The sequence below is a fragment of the Adiantum capillus-veneris genome, chromosome 21 (genome assembly GCF_014529385.1).
Source record: "Adiantum capillus-veneris isolate H3 chromosome 21, ASM1452938v2, whole genome shotgun sequence".
Lineage (NCBI taxonomy): Eukaryota > Viridiplantae > Streptophyta > Polypodiopsida > Polypodiales > Pteridaceae > Adiantum > Adiantum capillus-veneris.
The window spans coordinates 77,798,365-77,819,017 of NC_140951.1; positions in this window are offsets into that span (position 1 = coordinate 77,798,365).

Here is a 20,653-nt window from a genome sequence, read left to right on the forward strand (position 1 = left end):
TCCTAAATGATTTTCTCATGTTAAACTGATCATTTAATATGGGGAAGTGCCAGGGGAGAAAAAGCTAGAATATTGGTTAAGCTAGCAGACCGGCCACAGTAGGGATCCAAAGGGGGGGCCATCTGCAAAAGATCCATGTGCAATAATGGGCTAAAAAGACCCTAAGGTTCAGCCCATTAAGACTTCCAAAATGCTAAGGTTCCAAAATTCAAAGGTTGTGTCCAAAGGTCAACCATAGGGGAATTGGATGCTTTGTGTGTCCCGAAAAAAGTCTTTGCACATCCCTACATAGGAGGGGGCGAGCCTAGCATGTAGGGGATGAGAGAGAAAGCCACACACACACACACACAAACTCCCTTTCCACAAAGGGAATGAGGGACACATGTCAGCTCCCTAGGCCAGATGCCCACAAGGTGTACCCAATTCCTATTGGTGAAGGGGATCGGGGAGCACCACAGACGGAGAGTGAGAGAGAGAAGGAGACACATGACACACAGATATGGGTGGGGAGACTCCAAAGAGTGAGCAGCCCCCTATACACTTATGCTATGTATAAGGTATACAAGTCAGTGGGCGCCCAGACTCTGGGCAGTCGGGCAAGGCACAGACGCCTATACCCCAACAACCTCCCACTTAAAGGCAACTGTGCCTTTAAGCAAGAGAACCTAGTCTAAAGACTACAAAAGGCGAGAGAAAACTGCTCTCAACCGATGCCCACTGGCTGGCTACGATCGTGTGCATCCGGCTGTCTTGCTCCCGTGTAAGTCTATACACCACAAGACGTACCGCACACGTACTGCAAGTATGTATGCAATACCTGCATATCTCCCTCGTGCACTATGCCATCATCAGTCAACAAACGACTGACAACCCCAACTGCAAATGCTCCCACTACAGCTGCGATATCCGGTCTCAAGATCAGCATCTCATACATGAGACCACCGAATGCCGATGCAATGCTAGCGGGCCCCGCTAGCTCTACGGAGCATGCATCAACATATATATCCCTGGCAATAGGCATCTCTGACTGACAAGGCGTGTCAGCCACATGCATCTCTTGACTGTCCACAAAAGACGCATCAACCTGTCGTGCAACCTGAGAGCAAACCAGCTGCTCTAGGTGTCTGCTGGAAGACATATCCTGCACAACTATATCCCCATGCTCACTGTCGAGCATAGAAAGGAATGACTGCATAATCGCTGACATCTCAGTCTCCTCTGCAATCGTCCACTACAAACATGACCACTCAATCTGCTGTGACTCACTAGAGCTCTCATGCTCTAACTCCGTATGCATAGACTCTTGCACAACGTCCTCCTGTCGTGACTCACTAGAGCAAGACTGCTCTACCTGTCTATCCTGCATAGAAGTATCTCGCACAAATGACTCTCTGCTTTGCTCAGTCACTAGCAAAGCATGCATGTCTGACTCTGTCACCTCTCTGTGTGACTGCTCAAGTCGTGCCCCAACTGTGTGCACAACGAGCTCACTACTCTGCACTCCATGCAAAGTACCCTGCAACCCATGAGCAAAAGAGACTCGCCTGCTCTCTCGCTGTCTACCTGGCTGCATGATCACAGAGACAACACCGTCTCTTGCGTGATCCACATGCAATGGGTAACCTGTACCACTCCTGACACCTCTCGCAATCACTAGCGAACCCAAATGCATCACAAAATCTCACTCTCGTAGCGAAATCTGACATCCACAATCTCTAAGCTGACCAATCGAGATCAAACTCACTGTCAAATCTGGTACATAGCGCACATGTCGTAACAAGTAAGATGCACCACTCGGTAATGAGAGTCTCACATCTCCTGCACCTGCTATCGCATGCATCGATCCATCGGTCAAACGTACACTGCCAAGCATCCCGCTAGAATAGCTACAAAACCATGCACGATGCGGCGTGACATGAAACATAGCATCTGCGTCTAGCAACCACTGCGAAGGGAGTGCACTATCCACATGTATAGCATCTCGTGTATAGCTCGAGGTAAAAGTGACATCCCCGTCACTAGTATACTCCGACACTACATGTGCCTCAACTGTCAAAGCAACTGAGTCCATGGCATCACTACATACATCTCTGAGACTGCCATGTCTCCTACGATATCGCATACGACAAAAACAGCGCCGTCTAACGTGTCCAGAATGACCACAATACCAACATGTCACCTGTCGGCGTACTCGTGAATGTACATGTCTCACACGAGTCCGTGATGACTCATATCTATCATACATTTCATGTAATCTGCACCAAAGTGCTCTCGAAGTAGTCTCATACATAACAAGAGCATATACAGATTCCGCAAGGTGCAAAGAGAGTGTAGATAGTGCCATCTCCTCTAGCTCCTGCCACTGATCGTCAGACAAGCATGAAGGTCTACCTGCATCACCACTCAATGGTCCATGCAACCCTCGCTGTGTCAATGCATAAAGCATACACTCTCTCCATGCCGCAAAGTCTGACCCATCAAACACGCGCATCTGTGAGAGGTCACAATCTGATCGATCACCTGTCTCTGCCATGAGCACAAGTAGCAAGCTAGATAGCAAAACCACCTCACCAACAACACCTTGAAACTGTCTACAAATATGGCCAGAAACACAATGTAAAACCTGTGAGACACACTCCAAAATAGAGCTCCCGCAATGTCAATACAAGCCTCGCCTGCTCTAGTATCACACTACAATCTGTGAGCTAATCACCAAGCCCACACTGTGCGGTATCGATGCATACACACACACAAATCTCCCACCTGCAGAGAACACCGCACGCAAATGCTGAGTGCAACCTGCAATCTCTACCTAGATCGCATAAATGATGCGCATAAAACTCCTGGGAAAATTTCGCCAGAGTTATGACGCACAATGGCTATCAACACAAAATAACCATTATCCTGCAAGCTCAATACAACGAGCAATCAATGCGCATCAAACTACACTCAACATATATGCATAAGCTCTGCAAACCTGTGTCCAACAAATGCTCACAAAGAGTACCACAGGTGATCATATATGTCATCCATAACCAACCTCTGCACTTGCTCACAAGATCTACTGCTCACCACATAAGCATACATAGAGCATTACCTACTCAAACACCATGTATGCAAGCCACAACACTGCAGAAGAACCACTTAACTGCAACTGGCAACACCTGTGGGAGTACTAGACTCAACCTGTACCAGGGAGTCAAACCCAATCTTGTAACACCTCATATGTGCCTGCTACCTGCAGTGTACATGGGTAAGCTGTCTGCAGCAAAGAAAACAACAGAGTCCAAAACTGTCATGAAAAACAGTCTCTGCGTTTTTAATTTCAGACCCACCTGCACTCCGAATCAGAAAACAATTCCTTCTACAAAGTCGTAGAGCTCAAAGCGAGCTCCGTTTTGAACCAAAAAGTTTTGGAATCGAAGCTCTGTAGCTCAAGTTATGAGCAAAATAGTAGACTGTTGTCAAACTGCCAAAAACTGAACGACTTTCTTCTGTGCTTCTTTGTGTGTGTGTATGCATCGATACCGCACAGTGTGGGCTTGGTGATTAGCTCACAGATTGTAGTGTGATACTAGAGCAGGCGAGGCTTGTATTGACATTGCGGGAGCTCTATTTTGGAGTGTGTCTCACAGGTTTTACATTGTGTTTCTGGCCATATTTGTAGACAGTTTCAAGGTGTTGTTGGTGAGGTGGTTTTGCTATCTAGCTTGCTACTTGTGCTCATGGCAGAGACAGGTGATCGATCAGATTGTGACCTCTCCGCCATAGCTGACGAGTTCATCGCGAAGCCGTCCATCTACTCTCTCACACCTGTCGCTCTGATACCAATTGAAGGGGATCGGGGAGCACCACAGACGGAGAGTGAGAGAGAGAAGGAGACACACGACACACAGATATGGGTGGGGAGATTGCAAAGAGTGAGCAGCCCCCTATACACTTATGCTATGTATAAGGTGTACAAGTCAGTGGGCGCCCAGACTCTGGGCGGTCGGGCAAGGCACAGACGTCTATACACCAACAATTGGATGGCCTTGGAGGTGGATCAATGAGAATTAGGCTAGACTAAATCTAGTTTAATTAATTTAAAAACACTTAATAAAAGAACCAATGAGAATTAAGTCCTCTAGAAGACTATTGGACACTCTCCCAAGGGGTCCAATGAGCATTCAACAGCCCAATGGCTTGCCTGATTCCTATTGGCCAGGAGGCAAAGGGGTCCAATGAGAGTTTAGTTGAATTATTAAATTACCTAAAGCTCTCACAAAAGGGGAAAGGGGGACACATGTCAGAAGGCTATCACTTATGCTGCTTAATAGTCATTGGCTAGCCCTGGGGAGGTCCAATGGGAGGATAGCAAGAGCACTTAGCAAGAGGGCTCGCCCAAGAGAGAGAGGGGGCTGATTTTTGCAAGGCATTATCACACACACATGTAAAGAATGAGGATGCAAGAGAGCTACACAAGACAAGAACAAAGCACACACAGATGAAAAGCTTCTTCTTCTTCTTTACAGAAAAGAGAGTACAAAATGACTAAGTGCTAAAGCTGAAAAGTAGCACATATGTACATGCGGTCACTAAGTGTGAACTCGCTAGAAGCGTACTAGACTGGCACTATAAGTGTAGTCCAGCTGTAGAATCACTGGCAGAGATCCTCCGTGTCGGTCACCTAACGCGCCAATGAGTAAATGCCGTAAGCGGCCAAGACCCGTAGTGGATGCCAGCTCAAGGTGTAGAGCTCGACATCTCAACACTCCCCCTCGAGCTCTGCATGTCGCAGAGTCCAAGCATAGTCCGGAAACGTCGAAGCTTCTCAGCTCCGAGGGCCTTGGTAAAGATATCCACTATCTGCTCCTCTGTGCTGACGTAGACCAAGTCGATGTCGCCCGCCAACACTCGCTCTCGAACGTAGTGGTAATGGACCTCTATGTGTTTGGTCCTAGCATGGAACACTGGGTTCCTAGCCAACTGCATGCTGCTGAGGTTGTCACAATGAATGACAATCTGCTGGTCCACCTGCACTCCCAAGTCCTCAAGTAATGTGCGTAGCCAAGCTACCTCGCACGCCGCAACTGCTGCACCTCTGTACTCGGCCTCTGTGCTCGATAAATCAACCGTAGGCTGCTTTTTGCTGCTCCAAGTAACAGCAGCACTCCCAAAAGAGAACATGAAACCACTCGTAGATCTCCTATCAACAATGCTACCTGCCCAATCTGCATCTGTATACCCATACAATGCTAATGGTGCATCTGCTGCATAGAACAATGCGTAGTCAAGAGTCCCTTGCACGTACCTAAGTGTGCGTCGTACTCCATCCAAATGTGGCTTCCTCCGAAGCTGCATGAACTGACTCTCCAAGCCTACTGTGTAGCTCAAGTCTGGACTTGTGATAGTCAAGTAGATTAGACTACCCACCATCTTCCTGTACATATTGACATCCTCAACAACATCACCCTTCTCTGCACTCAGCTTTGCATTCACATCCAAGGGAATGGAAATCGGCTTACAATCAGCCATACCATACTTTGACAACATGTCCAAAGCATATTGTCTCTGTGACAGCCATACACCCTCTGGAGTCCTGATCACTTCAATGCCAAGAAAGTAGCGCAACTCGCCCAAATCTTTCATTTCAAACTCCTGTTTGAGAAGACCCTTCACATGGTCAATCTCCATAGCATTGTCACCAACAATAATAAGGTCATCTACATATATGGTAATGACCACAATCCCCACATCACTCTCACGTACATAGAGTGAATGATCAGCATGAGCTCTCCTAAAACCAATACTGACAAGATACTTGGCAATCCTGTCATACCATGCTCTAGAGCCCTGCTTCAAACCATACAAAGCTTTGAGAAGTCTGCATACATAATTTGGGTAACCTGGATCGACATAACCAGGTGGCTGATCCATATACACTTCCTCTTGCAACTCACCATTCAAGAAGGCATTCTTTACATCCATTTGATGCATAATCCATCCTCTAGATGCAGCCACTGCTATGACAGCTCTCACAGTCGTCATCTTTGCCACTGGACCAAAGGTCTCCTCATAGTCTATGCCATACGTCTGTGCATAACCCTTTGCGACCAGCCTTGCCTTGTGACGCTCAATGTTACCATCAGCCTTATGCTTGGTTTTATACACCCATTTACAGCCAATAGCTTTCTTGCCACTTGGCAATGGCACCAACTCCCATGTGTCATTTGCTTCCAATGCAGCCATCTCTTCATTCATTGCATCATCCCAATGCACATTTCCAACTGCATCCTCAAAACATGTGGGCTCCACATCCTGTATCACCTTAGCCATGTAGGCTTGGTGATGCGCTAGATACCCATCATAAGTCAATTTTTGAACTGGATTTCTGACTCTATTAGATCTGCGCGGTCCTCGATCACTCCTTTGCCCTCTAGCATCTTCTTGTACTTTCCTTACACCAGGTGTCCTGACAGCCGGAATTCCAAATTCCTCATCAAGACTTTGTTCAGAACCATCTGAATCCATGTCTACATGTGAAAAACCTGATGATGCATCAACCATAAAGGGAGGTTCATCAACCTTTTCCTTTCCTTTTCGTGATACATTCCCTGTACCTGGTGGTGGAGTAACCTGCGTACGTAGTCTACCATTCCATGGTTTCTCAACAGAGCCACGAGAAGAGGACTCTTGTGGTCCACTCAAAACTTGTGACTGTGGCCTCACATTTTGTACGACCACATCATCTTTTACATCAGCCCCAATAGTGCCATGTGCATTACTGTACCAGCTGCTCATCTCATCAAAGACTACATCTCTGCTCACTCGTAATTCTCGTGTAGTAGGATTGTAGCACCTGTACCCCTTTTGTTCAAGGGAATATCCCACAAGAATACATTTCTGTGCTTTAGGATCCAATTTCCTACGCAACTCATCTGGTACATGCACGTAAGCTATGCAGCCAAACACTTTCAAGTGTGCCAAATCAGGCTTTGTACCTGTAAACTTTTCCTCAGGTGTTACATCATGCACCACAGCTGTAGGTGTCCTGTTCATAATGTACACAGCTGTATTTACAGCTTCAGCCCAGAAATGATGAGGCATGTTCTTCTCATTCATCAATGCACGTGCAACCTCTGCAATGTGCCTGTTTTTCCTTTCTGCGACCCCATTCTGCTGTGGAGTATATCTGCATGTAAACTGCCTGTGTATACCATGCATTCGCAGAAAATCTGAAAAATCATTGGAGAAGTACTCTCCCCCTCCATCTGACCTCAATGTCTTGATTTGCATATCTGTCTCGTTCTCAATCATGACTTTGAAGTCTTGAAAGTGACCAAACACTTCACTTTTGTTACGCATGAAGTAGACCCATACTTTCCTTGTATGGTCATCAATGAAAGAGACATAATACCTGCAACCATGTATACTTGCAGTATCGGTTGGACCCCAAACATCTGTGTGCACCACCTCAAGTGGCCTTTTACATACATTGCGCTCATGTGGAAATGAGCCCTTTGACTGTTTTCCAAACTGGCATGCTGCACACACTTTATGCATACCATCCACCTTGAATTTGGGCAAACCTTTTACAATCTGTTTTGATTGCATGCTGCGCAATCTCTGCTCATTGACATGGCCAATGCGTTTGTGCCAAATGTCAACATCAGCCACAACACCTGTGCCCTGTGCAAATAATGCAGCTTTTACCTCAGGCATGTCTACATTCAGCGTAAACATTCTGCCCACACATTTGCCCTCTGTGATCAGCTTACAGCCATTCTGGAAATCTTCTACATAACAGCCATTTGGATTGAAGCGAACCTGCAAACCCTGCTCAACCATTTGTCCAACAAAAACAAGATTCTTTGTAATGTTTGGGACATGAAGTACATCTGCTAAGTACTTTGATTTCCCACTCTTCGTATTTAGAGGTATGTCACCTACATGAGCAATGGGGTGAGCTGTGTCATCTCCTGTCTGCACATAGCCTGACACATCTGGTTTGCGCATATCTCTAAACCACTCTCCACGAGACGTCATGTGATTAGAGGCACCTGAATCCACATACCAAACATCATCTTGGGTGGAATTCTCTGCAGTCATTGTATTCATTACATGCTACATAACAAACATGCGCTCGTTTTTGCTATCATCTGCATCTCTGCTAGTAGATGCATAGTTGCCCTGTTCTCTCTTTCTACTTGCTTTTCCCTTTGGACAGTCACGTGACATGTGACCTCTTTCACCACAAGTCCAACATTCTCTACTATCTGGAGTATGTTGCTGCCTGCTTGATCCTGCACCACGACCTCTTTGACTCCCCCTGCCTTGAGACTGGTTTCCCCTGCCACTTGTATTGTTTTGATTTGATTGACCTTCCAAAAATTGGCCCCTGCAACCCCTTGGGCCTCGACCACGACCTCTACCTCTACCTCTGTTGGAGTTAGAATAGAAGGCCTATTCAGAATTATTTCTGCCATGAGAAGAAGATGTATCAAGGTTCTTCTCCTCAAGAATAAGCATAGAAATCAAATCTTGGAACACGGGGATGTCGTCTCTTGTATTCATGGAAGACCTAAAATGTACATACTCATCTCCTAGACCATCCAAGCATGCACGGACAATGTCATCGTCTTCCACTGAGACTTTAATAGATCCAAGAGCCTCAATGATACTCTTGATCTTCAAGGCATAATCATTGATTGAGAGGTTGTTCCTCTTAACCTGATTTAGCTCCGACTTTAGTTGAAGCTTCCTGGCCTTGGTGTTCACCTCGAACACTCTGCCTAAGTTTCTCCATGCAATGGCGGGGGTTTCAGCATCCTGTAGATAGCCCATCATGCCATCTGTGATGCTCATAGACAACCAATACATCACTTTGCTCTGGCCTTGTTGCCAGTCCCTCAAAGCTTTCCTTTGTTCTGCTGTAGCATTTGCCTCGGGAATCTCTGGTTCCTTTTCATTGTCTCCTTCTACATAGTCCCAATAACCTTTTCCTTTTAGGAAATTTGTTATTCTGAACTTCCATGCAGGGTAGTTATTTTTCTCAAGCTTCTCAGTAACAATCTGACTGAAACCGTCAGACATCTTGAAGCACTAAGACAAAATAGCTGCAATCTGCAAAAACCTGCAAATCTGCTGAACCTGCTATCGTGGTCCCTGTAACGCTTTCTACACTCAACGAGTGTCCACAATCAAGCGTTTCACAACCACTGTACTTGTACAGTAAATCTCTGTATACTGCACTTTGGAGACCTGTTCAGAAACTTGTGCGAAAAACCACTGTACTTGTACGCATCTGGTCGTGGATTGCGAACGAAGGGATTGTGATGCTCTTGCTCTCTTAGCCTCTCTTGCCTGCACCAGGCTCTGATACCATGTAAAGAATGAGGATGCAAGAGAGCTACACAAGACAAGAACAAAGCACACAGAGATGGAAAGCTTCTTCTTCTTCTTTACAGAAAAGAGAGTACAAAATGACTAAGTGCTAAAGCTGAAAAGTAGCACATATGTACATGCGGTCACTAAGTGTGAACTCGCTAGAAGCGTACTAGGCTGGCACTATAAGTGTAGTCCAGCTGTAGAATCACTGGCAGAGATCCTCCGTGTCGGTCACCTAACGCGCCAGTGAGTAAATGCCGTAAGCGGCCAAGACCCGTAGTGGATGCCAGCTCAAGGTGTAGAGCTCGACATCTCAACAACACACTCACACAATCTCATGTGTGAAGAAAAGAAGACTATCTCTTCCCAAGCTTTAATGGAGAGCTCATCACCTACTCCAAGCTTGTGAGATAGAAGCCTACATCGACACACTCTTGGCATGTGGATGCAAATCCAACCAAGAGCCAAGCTTCAATGCATGCTCATCTCCTCTACCATGCTAATTACTAAGCTAAGCTATGCTAATATGAGTGATTATGTGAGGAGATGTACATCTTTCTCGTAAGATACTCCTTCTTCCTCTCAATCTACTCTCATACCCTGCTAGCTCTCACCATCTTCGAAGGTGTGTGAGGTCTTGGGTCTGAGGCCGGGGATAATTGATGTTGTGTTTGCTAAGTGTTTTGCTTAGTGCATGAAGATTTCATCTTCATTGCACTAGCTAGTCTTGAAGGAACACAAAGAATTGTATTGTACAATGTCTCTCTTGATGGGAGAAACCATAATACAAAGCCTTTTGGAGGGGGGACCGGCTCCATGCAAATCCGGTCCTCAACTGTTGTCAATAGATTAATTTCTCTCTCTTTTGAAAGTATTGTTCATGCTATCTAACTAGGTGTTATGCTTTTTGTTGCTCTCTCCACCCAAGCACTCTTGTAATTCTCATTAGGAATCTATTCTAATGAAATGCCCACTATGTTCATGCTAATTTCCACTACACACAAGTTTTTAGGCCATTAAATGTTACATTGGTATCAGAGCACAAGGTTTCTCTTTTCTTGCTCAAGAAGGGAGGTCCTCAAGCTAGCTATAAATGGTTGGTATTATTAATTGCCTGTGAGTAAGTAGAATATGAATTTTTCAGCCTTGCAGTGCACCTACCTTCGTGCAGTGAACGGGGCATCATCGTCGAGAGCTATGGTCTTAATAGTGGAGTGCTATGGGGCTTGCCTACGGCTTGACCACTATTGAGCTATTAGAAGCTTGACAGGAGCCGGTGCTATTTTGGTGTTGAAAGACCCTCGCTTCTATTCCTTGCAATTAATGGTATTCGAGCCACAGGTACGGTAGCTTGAGTGCTTTTTCTAAAGGGGTAAAGAGGAGTAGCAACTAGGGCTTGAAGTGCCAAAGTACACCTAAAAAGTTTACACCTAAAAGTTGTTAGAATGGCTGACAATAGTAAAAAGAGTGAAATTAATGTTGATAACTTTGATTTTGCTAATGAGCAAGCTACTAATGATGCTCTGATGCTTGTTAACTATCTTCTTTCTAGGCTTCAAGAAGCCATGGGCAATCCATCACTCCAAAGTGAAGTGCAACGGCAGCTCCGTGCTCATGGGATTATCCAAGCTCATCACCATGATGAGAGAACACCTAGGAAGCCTCCTTGTGAGACTCCCAACAGAGGTCTCTCTCCGATTCGGGAAGAAGAAGAGAATCCATACGAAGGGCTCAAGAATTTACTTCTTGATGATGCATCTCCTTCCCAAAGGAGAACTCAAGAGCCTCCACCGAAGGAATGAGAAAGAAGTGAGTCTCCCGCCACCTCGGCGGAGATGGCTCCACGAAGACGGCGGGCTAAATGCTCTCCATCACCACCAAAGCGGAGAAGACCATCACACTCTTCTCCACACCATAATTCAAAGAGGGATGATAAAAAGCAAGAGAAGAAAAAGGCGAGAAAGAGGACACCCTCTTCTCCATCTTCTTCATCCTCTTCCTCTTATGAAAGTGATGGTGAAGACGACGAAGATCAAGACAAGAAAAAGGCGAGAAAGAGGTCACTCTCTTCTCCACCTTCTTCAAATTCTTCACCTTTTGAAGAAAGTGAAGGTGCAACCTTTGAACCATCAAAAAGAAGAGGCCATAGGAAATCCTATGCCGCATGGACGAGGTCATCCAAGCTAAAGAAGTTCAAAGAGGGAGGGAAGAGCATCTCTTTCCTTACCTATGATGGCACCTTTGGTGCTACAGACAAAGTCTTGGCCTTTATCCACAGTTTGATGCGGCGTTTGGAGATGAGGGCTTCACGGAGTCCTCTAAGCTACGCCATGTAGCTATGCACTTTCAAAAGTCCGCTAGGCAATGGTGGTCTAGCCTACGAGCCAACGGTGAAGCTCCGCGAACATGGAAATCTTTAAGAGCTTCCATTATGAAGCAGTTTTTGGCCACCAATGCCAAAGACAAAGTACTCACCGAATGGCGAAGCTTAAAGCTCTCTCCCTATGAATCCAAAGAAATGGTGGAGTATGTCAACTCCCAAAGGCAACGTACCATATCGGCAATAATACACCATACTATGGTGGCCTCTCGAATCAATTTCCAAACGGGGGCTAAAAGAAATAATAAGCCCACGGAAAACAAGGGTTCCAACGAGCCTAAGGGGAAGGACAATGTCCAAAAGTCTCCTAAGGGAAACTCCAACAAAGCTAAAGAGAAGGGAGTTTACAAAGGTAAAAACAAACTCTCTCCTGAAGAGCTTGAGCGTTATCGCAAGGATAACCGGTGTTTCAAGTGCGGCGAACAAGGGCATGCGTACCGCGCTTGTCCCCAAAATAACAACCGCCAAGATCCTCCTAGAGTTTCCTTGGTTGAAATCCAAGAGGAGGAGACTCACCAAACTCATCACAAAGGATCTTCTCTATGCCATGCTTGGGGAAAGGTAAGAGAGCATGATGCTTTTATTCTCTTTGACCCTGGTTCTACTCACAATTTTATATCTATAGAGTTGGCCACCAAGCTAGGCATACAAGCTTACGAGATGGGAGATGTCCTACCCGCAGACAGTGCTTTCAAGGGGCAAGAAGCTTCAGTCACTCCCTTAATCGGGAAATTGAGGCTTCATGTCCAAAGCTATGTGGACAAAGAGGACTTCTTTATCTCTCCTCTCAAGCATGAGGATGTAATCCTAGGGGCACCATGGTTTGATTGCCTGGCTGCCAATGTAAAATTCCCTGAAAGGAGAATCTCCTTTAAGTTTAGGGAAAAAGACATGTATATAGATGCTAAGGAAATGGGTAACACTATCCCCATTGTACATACACCAGCTTTCAACAAGTCAATAAAGAGTTCTATTTCCGTGTACATGATTTTTGTTAAAGATTCTCAAAATGAACCTAATGCTTTAGCAAAAGAAAATAAAATCAACCAAAAGGAATCAGAGTTATCCAATTTTCTCAAGGGGTTTCAAGATGTTTTTATTGACGACATCCCTTGTGAGCTACCTCCTAAATGAGGTAATGATGACCATGCAATTGAACTTCTTCCAGGAAGTTCACCACCTAACAAACCTCCTTATAGAGTTTCTCAAGCTCAACACGAGGAGATTATGCGGCAAGTGCATAGGTTAGTTGAGAAGGACATGGTTAGGCCTAGCTCATCTCCATTTTGCTCACCTGTGCTATTAGTGCAAAAGAAAGACGGCACATATCGTATGTGTGTCGACTATAGAGCACTAAATAGGATCACTATCAAGAATAGGTTTCCCGTTCCACGGGTAGAAGACCTATTTGATAAGCTACAAGGATCGACCTACTTCAGTAGGATTGACCTAAAAAGTGGCTATCATCAAATAAGGATAGTTGATCAAGACAATGTAAAGACCGCATTTCGCACCACATTTGGTCTTTACGAATACATTGTCATGCCTTTTGGCATGACAATGTATTCGTCATGCCTTTTGGCTTGACCAATGCACCAGCCACATTCAACCGCTTGATGGAGAAGCTGTTCAAGCCTCATCGAACCTTCACTGGAGTGTTCTTTGATGATATTATCATCTACTCTAATTCATTAGATGAACACAAGCAACACCTCCAGGTAATATTTCAAGTTTTGAGAGAGAATAAACTTTATGTTAATCGAAAGAAAAGTGAATTTTTCTTGCAAGAGATTCAGTATTTAGGTCACATTATCTCTGAAGATGGCATCCAAATGGATCCATCAAAGTTAGAGGTAATAAAAGGATGGCCTAAACCAAGGAATCTTCATGAACTAAGAAGCTTTATAGGTATGTGTGCATACTATAGACGCTTCATAGAAAAGTTCTCACAAATTGCGGGACCATTACATGACCTAACAAATAAAAGCGTTAGGTAAACATGGTCTGCTAAGGAGAACAATGCTTTCTAAAAGCTTAAAGAAAAGCTTATCTCTCAACTTGTGCTTACACTACCGGATCTCTCAAAACCATTTGAGGTCCAATGTGATGCTTGTGGTGATTGCCTTGGAGCTGTTTTGCTCCAAGAAGGGCACGCCATAGGCTATGAGAGTCGAAGGCTCGACCCTGTTGAGCAAGCTCTAGGCATATATGAAAAGGAACTCCTTGCAGTTCTACATGCCTTAGACTCATGGAAGCACTATTGGGGACTCCTTTCATTCTGCGAACGGATCACCAAAGTCTTAAGTACTTCATGACGCAGACCAAGCTCTCCGACAAACAAATGAGGTGGGCAAATTTCCTTTCGCAATTTCATTTTCATATTGCTCACATTGCTGGCAAGCATAATCAAGTAGCTGATGCACTCTCAAGACAGCCGAGAGTGAATGCGGTTTCCATAGCAACTCACAACGATCTATCTTCAATGATAGATGAGTATGCTATTGATCCCAATTTTAGAGATGTGATTTCAGCCCTTCCATTAGGGAAGAAAGAAGAACCATTTACTTTACAAGATGGTTATCTTCTCTACGGCAATAGACCATGCATTACTAACTCACTACGTGAGAAAGTAATGTATGAATCACATGCTCCACCTTATGCAGGGAATAGAGGGATTCAGTCTCCCTTAAAGGGAATTGAAACATATTTATATTGGCCTACCATGAAAGTGAACATACAAGAGTATGTTTCTAAATGTGTGGTATGCCAAAAGACAAAATTTGATAGAGGGAAGCAACTTGGATTGCTTCAACCCTTGCCAATCCCTAATTCACCATGGGAGAGCATATCCATGGATTTAATCTTTGGATTTGCCTAAGTCTATCCATGGGAATACGGGATTTTATCTTTCGATTGCCTAAGTCTATCCATGGGAATACGGGAATATGGACGATAGTAGACAGGTTCAGTAAACAAGCTCATTTTATACCTGTCAAAAAGACTATCAAAGCCCATCAAATGGAAACCTTCTTCATTTCACAAATTTTCAAGTACCATGGCTTGCCAATGTCCATAGTGTTGGATAGAGATCCTAGAATGACCAGTAATTTCTGGAAGGGTCTCTTTGAGAATTTAGGGACAAGGCTAAACTTCTCTTCGGCCTATCATCCACAAACGGATGGCCAAAGTGAAATAGCTAACCTAAAAATTCTCGATCTACTAAAAGCCTATGTAACGGAAGTAGATCAAAGATCCCAATGGGAGAAGTACTTACCCTTAGTGGAGTATGCTTACAATAACATTGTACATACATCCACGAGAAAAGTACCTTTCCAAGATCAAAAATTCCCTTGCTACTTAAGGTACATGGGAAGATCTTCGTTGCAGATGAGTATAGCCGAGACCTATAAGAATCTTTTCAAAAGATTAAGGATGCTATCTCTATCTCACAGCAAAGGCAAAAGGCTGCTCTGCTGACAAGCACAGAAGATCCCAAGCCTTTAAAGAAAATGATTGGGTCTTATTAAAGTTTCCCAAGGCTCGATTAAGGCACACGATGGGTAAGAATCCTACGAGACACCAAAAGGACTATGCTAAACTAGCAAAAAGGTACTATGGTCCTTCCAGATTCTTAGGCCAATCAATGAGATGGCCTATCAACTCAAGTTGCCCAATCATTGGCCCATACACAATGCTTTCCATGTGAGCCTATTAAAGCCTTACAAAGGAGAGCCACCTCAAGAACCAACTATTGAAGACCCACCGGAGATCGGGACCAAGAGGAGGTACTGCAGCCCGAGTCCATTCTTCGACATGAAGACAAGGTATTAAGAGGCGGTAAGACTATCCGATGATATCGTATTAAGTTTAAGAATTATCCTTTTGAAAATGCTAGATGGATGCAAGGCATACAATTAAAGGATAACCTAAACCTTGTCAATGCTTACAATGCTTCCCAAGAGTAAGCAAATGTACAAAATGTTAAAAATGAACAAAGTTTTTGTCTTATAAGACTCTCTTTTTCTTTATTGTGCACAAAAATGAAGTAGTATGCATTCTTAGATCAAGTTTGCGGAGACAACGTCTCCCAAACAGCAAGTAGAGCTTGTCACTCTACTATGGAAGATTGATAGGACTAATGTGCAAACATGCTTGCGGCAGCCTCAGGCTCTCAAGCGCCAAATGGACTAGTCATCCATTGTGGAATGATGTCGTAGGGTAACATAGGGATCCTTTACCTGCTAAGAAAAGGACTCCTGAATATGCTTTATCTTCTCTACACCATAGTCGAGGACGACTATGATTTCAAGAGAGAGGTAATGTCATAATAATCAACATCTAATTCTCCTAAATGATTTTCTCATGTTAAACTGATCATTTAATATGGGGAAGTGCCAGGGGAGAAAAAGATAGAATATTGGTTAAGCTAGCAGACTGGCCACAGTAGGGATCCAAAGGAGGGAAAATAGGGATCCAAAGGGGGGGCCATCTGCAAAAGATCCATGTTCAATAATGGGCTAAAAAGACCCTAAGGTTCAGCCCATTAAGACTTCCAAATTGCTAAGGTTTCAAAATTCAAAGGTTGTGTCCGAAGGTCAACCATAGGGGAATTGGATGCGTGTGTGTCCAAAAAAGTCTTTGCACATCCCTACATAGGAGGGGGCGAGCCTAGCATGTAGGGGATGAGAGAGAAAGCCACACACACACACACACAAGCTCCCTTTACACAAAGGGAATGAGGGACACATGTCAGCTCCCTAGGCCAGATGTCCACAAGGTGTACCCAATTCCTATTGGATGGCCTTGGAGGTGGACCAATGAGAATTAGGCTAGAGTAAATCTAGTTTAATTAATTTAAAAACACTTAATAAAAGAACCAATGAGAATTAAGTCCTCTAGAAGACTATTGGACAGTCTCCCAAGGGGTCCAATGAGCATTCAACAGACGAATGGCTTGCCTGATTCCTATTGGCCAGGAGGCAAAGGGGTACAATGAGAGTTTAGTTGAATTATTAAATTACCTAAAGCTCTCACAAAAGGGGAAAGGGGGACACATGTCAGAAGGCTATCACTTATGCTAATTAATAGTCATTGGCTAGCCCTGGGGAGGTCCAATGGGAGGATAGCAAGAGCAATTAGCAAGAGGGCTCGCCCAAGAGAGAGAGGGGGCTGATTTTTACAGGGCATTATCACACACACACTCACACAATCTCATGTGTGAAGAAAAGAAGACTATCTCTTCCCAAGCTTTAATGGAGAGCTCATCACCTACTCCAAGCTTGTGAGATAGAAGCCTACATCGACACACTCTTGGCATGTGGATGCAAATCCAACCAAGAGCCAAGCTTCAATGCATGCTCATCTCCTCTACCATGCTAATTACTAAGCTAAGCTATGCTAATATGAGTGATTATGTGAGGAGATGTACATCTTTCTCGTAAGATACTCCTTCTTCCTCTATATCTACTCTCATACCCTGCTAGCTCTCACCATCTTCAAAGGTATGTGAGGTCTTGGGTCTGAGACCGGGGATAATTGATGTTGTGTTTGCTAAGTGTTTTGCTTAGTGCATGAAGCTTTCATCTTCATTGCACTAGCTAGTCTTGAAGGAACGCAAATAATTGTATTGTACAATGTCTCTCTTGATGGGAGAAACCATAATACAAAGCCTTTTGGAGGGGGGACCGGCTCCATGCAAATCCGGTCCTCAACTGTTGTCAATAGCTTAATTTCTCTCTCTTTTGAAAGTATTGTTCATGCTATCTAACTAGGTGTCATGCTTTTTGTTGCTCTCTCCACCCAAGCACTCTTGTAATTCTCATTAGGAATCTATTCTAATGAAATGCCCACTATGTTCATGCTAATTTCCGCTACACACAAGTTTTTAGGCCATTAAATGTTACATTTGACTTGTTTATTTGAAAAAATCAAAGAAAATATCAAGATGCTCTAAAAAAGTAAAGTAAAAATCCAATAATTAAGAAACAATCCATTGGAAAACACAGCTCTATTGTTTTTTGTTGGTTATTTCTATTTTTAAGGCTCATTATCAATAAAAATAATGAAAAATACCCAAAAAAGGACTATTTTTGATGATTTTTTGATAGTATATACACTATTTACACTCATCGGGAAGATATTATCAGTGAATTGTCCCTTGATGATGAATTATAAGGGCATTATTAGGTAATTTTGCAAAAAATCACACGTTATCATCAAACTTTTCCTCCCTCTTCAAACATTTCCCTTAATTACTTGGTACTTAATGCCCTTCCACCCCTCCTAGATGGCGTACTCCGGGATGACTGTGTGCATGAGTTGAACAATTGTGTCTATGCATAGCCGTGGTTGGCTCTACTATGTTATGAAGATCAATGCAATTCAAACCAATATGCTGTGCAAGAGCTGGGTCTTGAGTAATTAACTCAAGGGTTTTCGATGTCGAGGTTTGCTGTTGATGTCTTGCAAAGAGAAAATCTTGTAGCTTGTGTGCTCTCTGTTTGATTGTACCGTCCGGATGCTTCAGCACACTAATTGCTTGAGCTGTTGGTAGCACTTTTGACTGTTGTCGAGCTTTTTCTCGCCATTGGTATCTTGGTCGGCTTGGTGTTGCATGGTGTGGTGGAGTCTTTTGAGACTTAACTCACCATTGCTTGATTGGTTTATTGGTTTGTGGAGAAGATAAGTGCTCCTTTTTCTTCCAAACCATATCCATGTTAGGTTCATTGCTCAGAGATGCCCGTCTCTCTGTTTTAACCCTTGGAACCTTCTTTTGTTTTGTCGGTGAAATTTTAGGCACCCAGATCTGAATCGGTTTATCCTTAAGCTGTGCTTTTGGTACCCAAATTTTCTTGACTCCTTGCATGCTACTTGTAGCATTTGATTGTCGAGGGGATGGAGAAGATTGACTACTTCGTGGTTTGGTCTGCTGATTGCTTCCTTTTCATTCCTCCTTGCTTGGTGCAACTAGAACAATGAGTTGCCCTCCTTTAGGTGATAGCTTTAGCTGATTTATATCCCAATCTGGTACTGCTTTCTATGTTCGCATCTAGGGGAATTCCAAGAATCATCATTTCATTCATGTGTTCATCCGGTAAGCATACAAATTGATGAGGACATGAACATCCATGTACTATCACGTTCAAGTTGACTACTCCCAATGTTGGAGTTGGGTTCTTATTGCATCTTTTGATTGTCGCTATTCATGCCGTCAATGCTTGACTTGTTGCCTTCTTGTATGTGGAATAATTGATTGCATTTACTCTAGCTCCTGTGTCGACCAAAGCATTGGTGCTATAATTTTTGAGCTGTACTTTGATGCGCAGGTCCATTCCATCTAACCAGTCATCATCTGTTGAAACTGCGTCTTTAGGTAATTCCCATTGTTGATCATCTATTTCCAGAGTGTTGATGAGAATCGGTATCTATTGATTCTTGTGAGCAGCTTTCCTTTTGAGTACCTGAAGTCGAGCTTCCTCTATGGCTTCATCAATAACCTCCTGTTGTTTGATCTTTCTTTGCCTGGCTGCATGCATTCTTTTTAGCAATTCATTGGTTAGTGGCAAATTATTGTATTCTTTAAACGACATCCACTAATCCAATTAGCCATTGGTTCACCATCTAGGGTGGAAAATTTTACTGCTCCACTGGGAGATACATCTTCAATGATAAACGGTTCGTTTCCCTTTTTCTTAAACTTGGGAATGTGTTGCTTAAGGGAATAGACTAAAACTAAGTCCCCTTTCTTGAAGATTTTTGTGATTAAGTGGGAATCAAAAAACTGTTTTTGTCTCTGCTTTTGTGAATGGATATGAGCTACAACAGTTAGCCTTTGCTCGTCTAGCTTTCCTAAATCTTCGAGTCTTTCTAACAATTCATGTCCAGTCCACTCAAGATTCTGTGCTACCCTTAATGTCGTCAATAGAAATTCTATTGGAAGTATGGAATCAAGACCATAAACAAGGTTAAAGGGTGTAGCATTTAGAGCTGTTTTGAATGAGACTCGGTAAGCCCATAGAGCAGCATGGAAATTCATTTCCCAGTTTGTGCTTCCTGAACTAACCACTTTAGTCAGCATCGACCTAAGAATTTTATTCGTATGCTCAGCTTGCCATTTGCTTGTGGGTGATACGAAGCTGATTTGTTATGGATGACCATAAACTCATTAAGCAAATACTCTATTACCTCATTGAGGAAATGAGTTCCCCGATCACTAACAATCTCTATTGGCAGTCCATATTTTATGAATACATACTCATATAAGAACGCAACAATGGTTTTGGCATCATTCTTTTGAGTTTCTTTAGCCTCGAACCACTTGGTCAAATATCCCATAGCTACAATGATATATTGAGCTTGAGTTCTATAAGAAGGTGGCTGTATTGGTCCAACAAAATCTATACCCCATTTTGTGAAAGCTCTAGTCCCCATCATTGGTCTTAAGGGCATGCTATCTACTCGTGTTGGCATTTTTGCTCGTTGACAAGCATCACACCTTTGAACATACTCTTTGGTATCTACAAAAAGTGTTGGCCACCATATGCCTTCCATCAAGATTGCTCTTGCGGTGGTCCCACTAGAAAAGTGACCTCCAGCTAATCCAGCATGTGCTTGTTCTATAATCGGAATATACTCGTTTTCATTTGCACAAAGACACAAATGTTGATCTTTACCTCTCCTCTACAATTGGTTTTCAATAAGAGCATAGTCTCTTGCTTCCGTTTCAATTGCTCTTTGTGACGGCGTTTACTCATATCCTCAGGAAACGTTTGGCTCGATAAGTAACCAGATAATTACTCCACTTAGGAACAGGTGACATTTGAAACAATGTTACATGAGGTATGGGTGTTTGTTTTGACATTGAGGGCAATCCTTTACAAAAGATCGAACATCTCTCCTCATAGT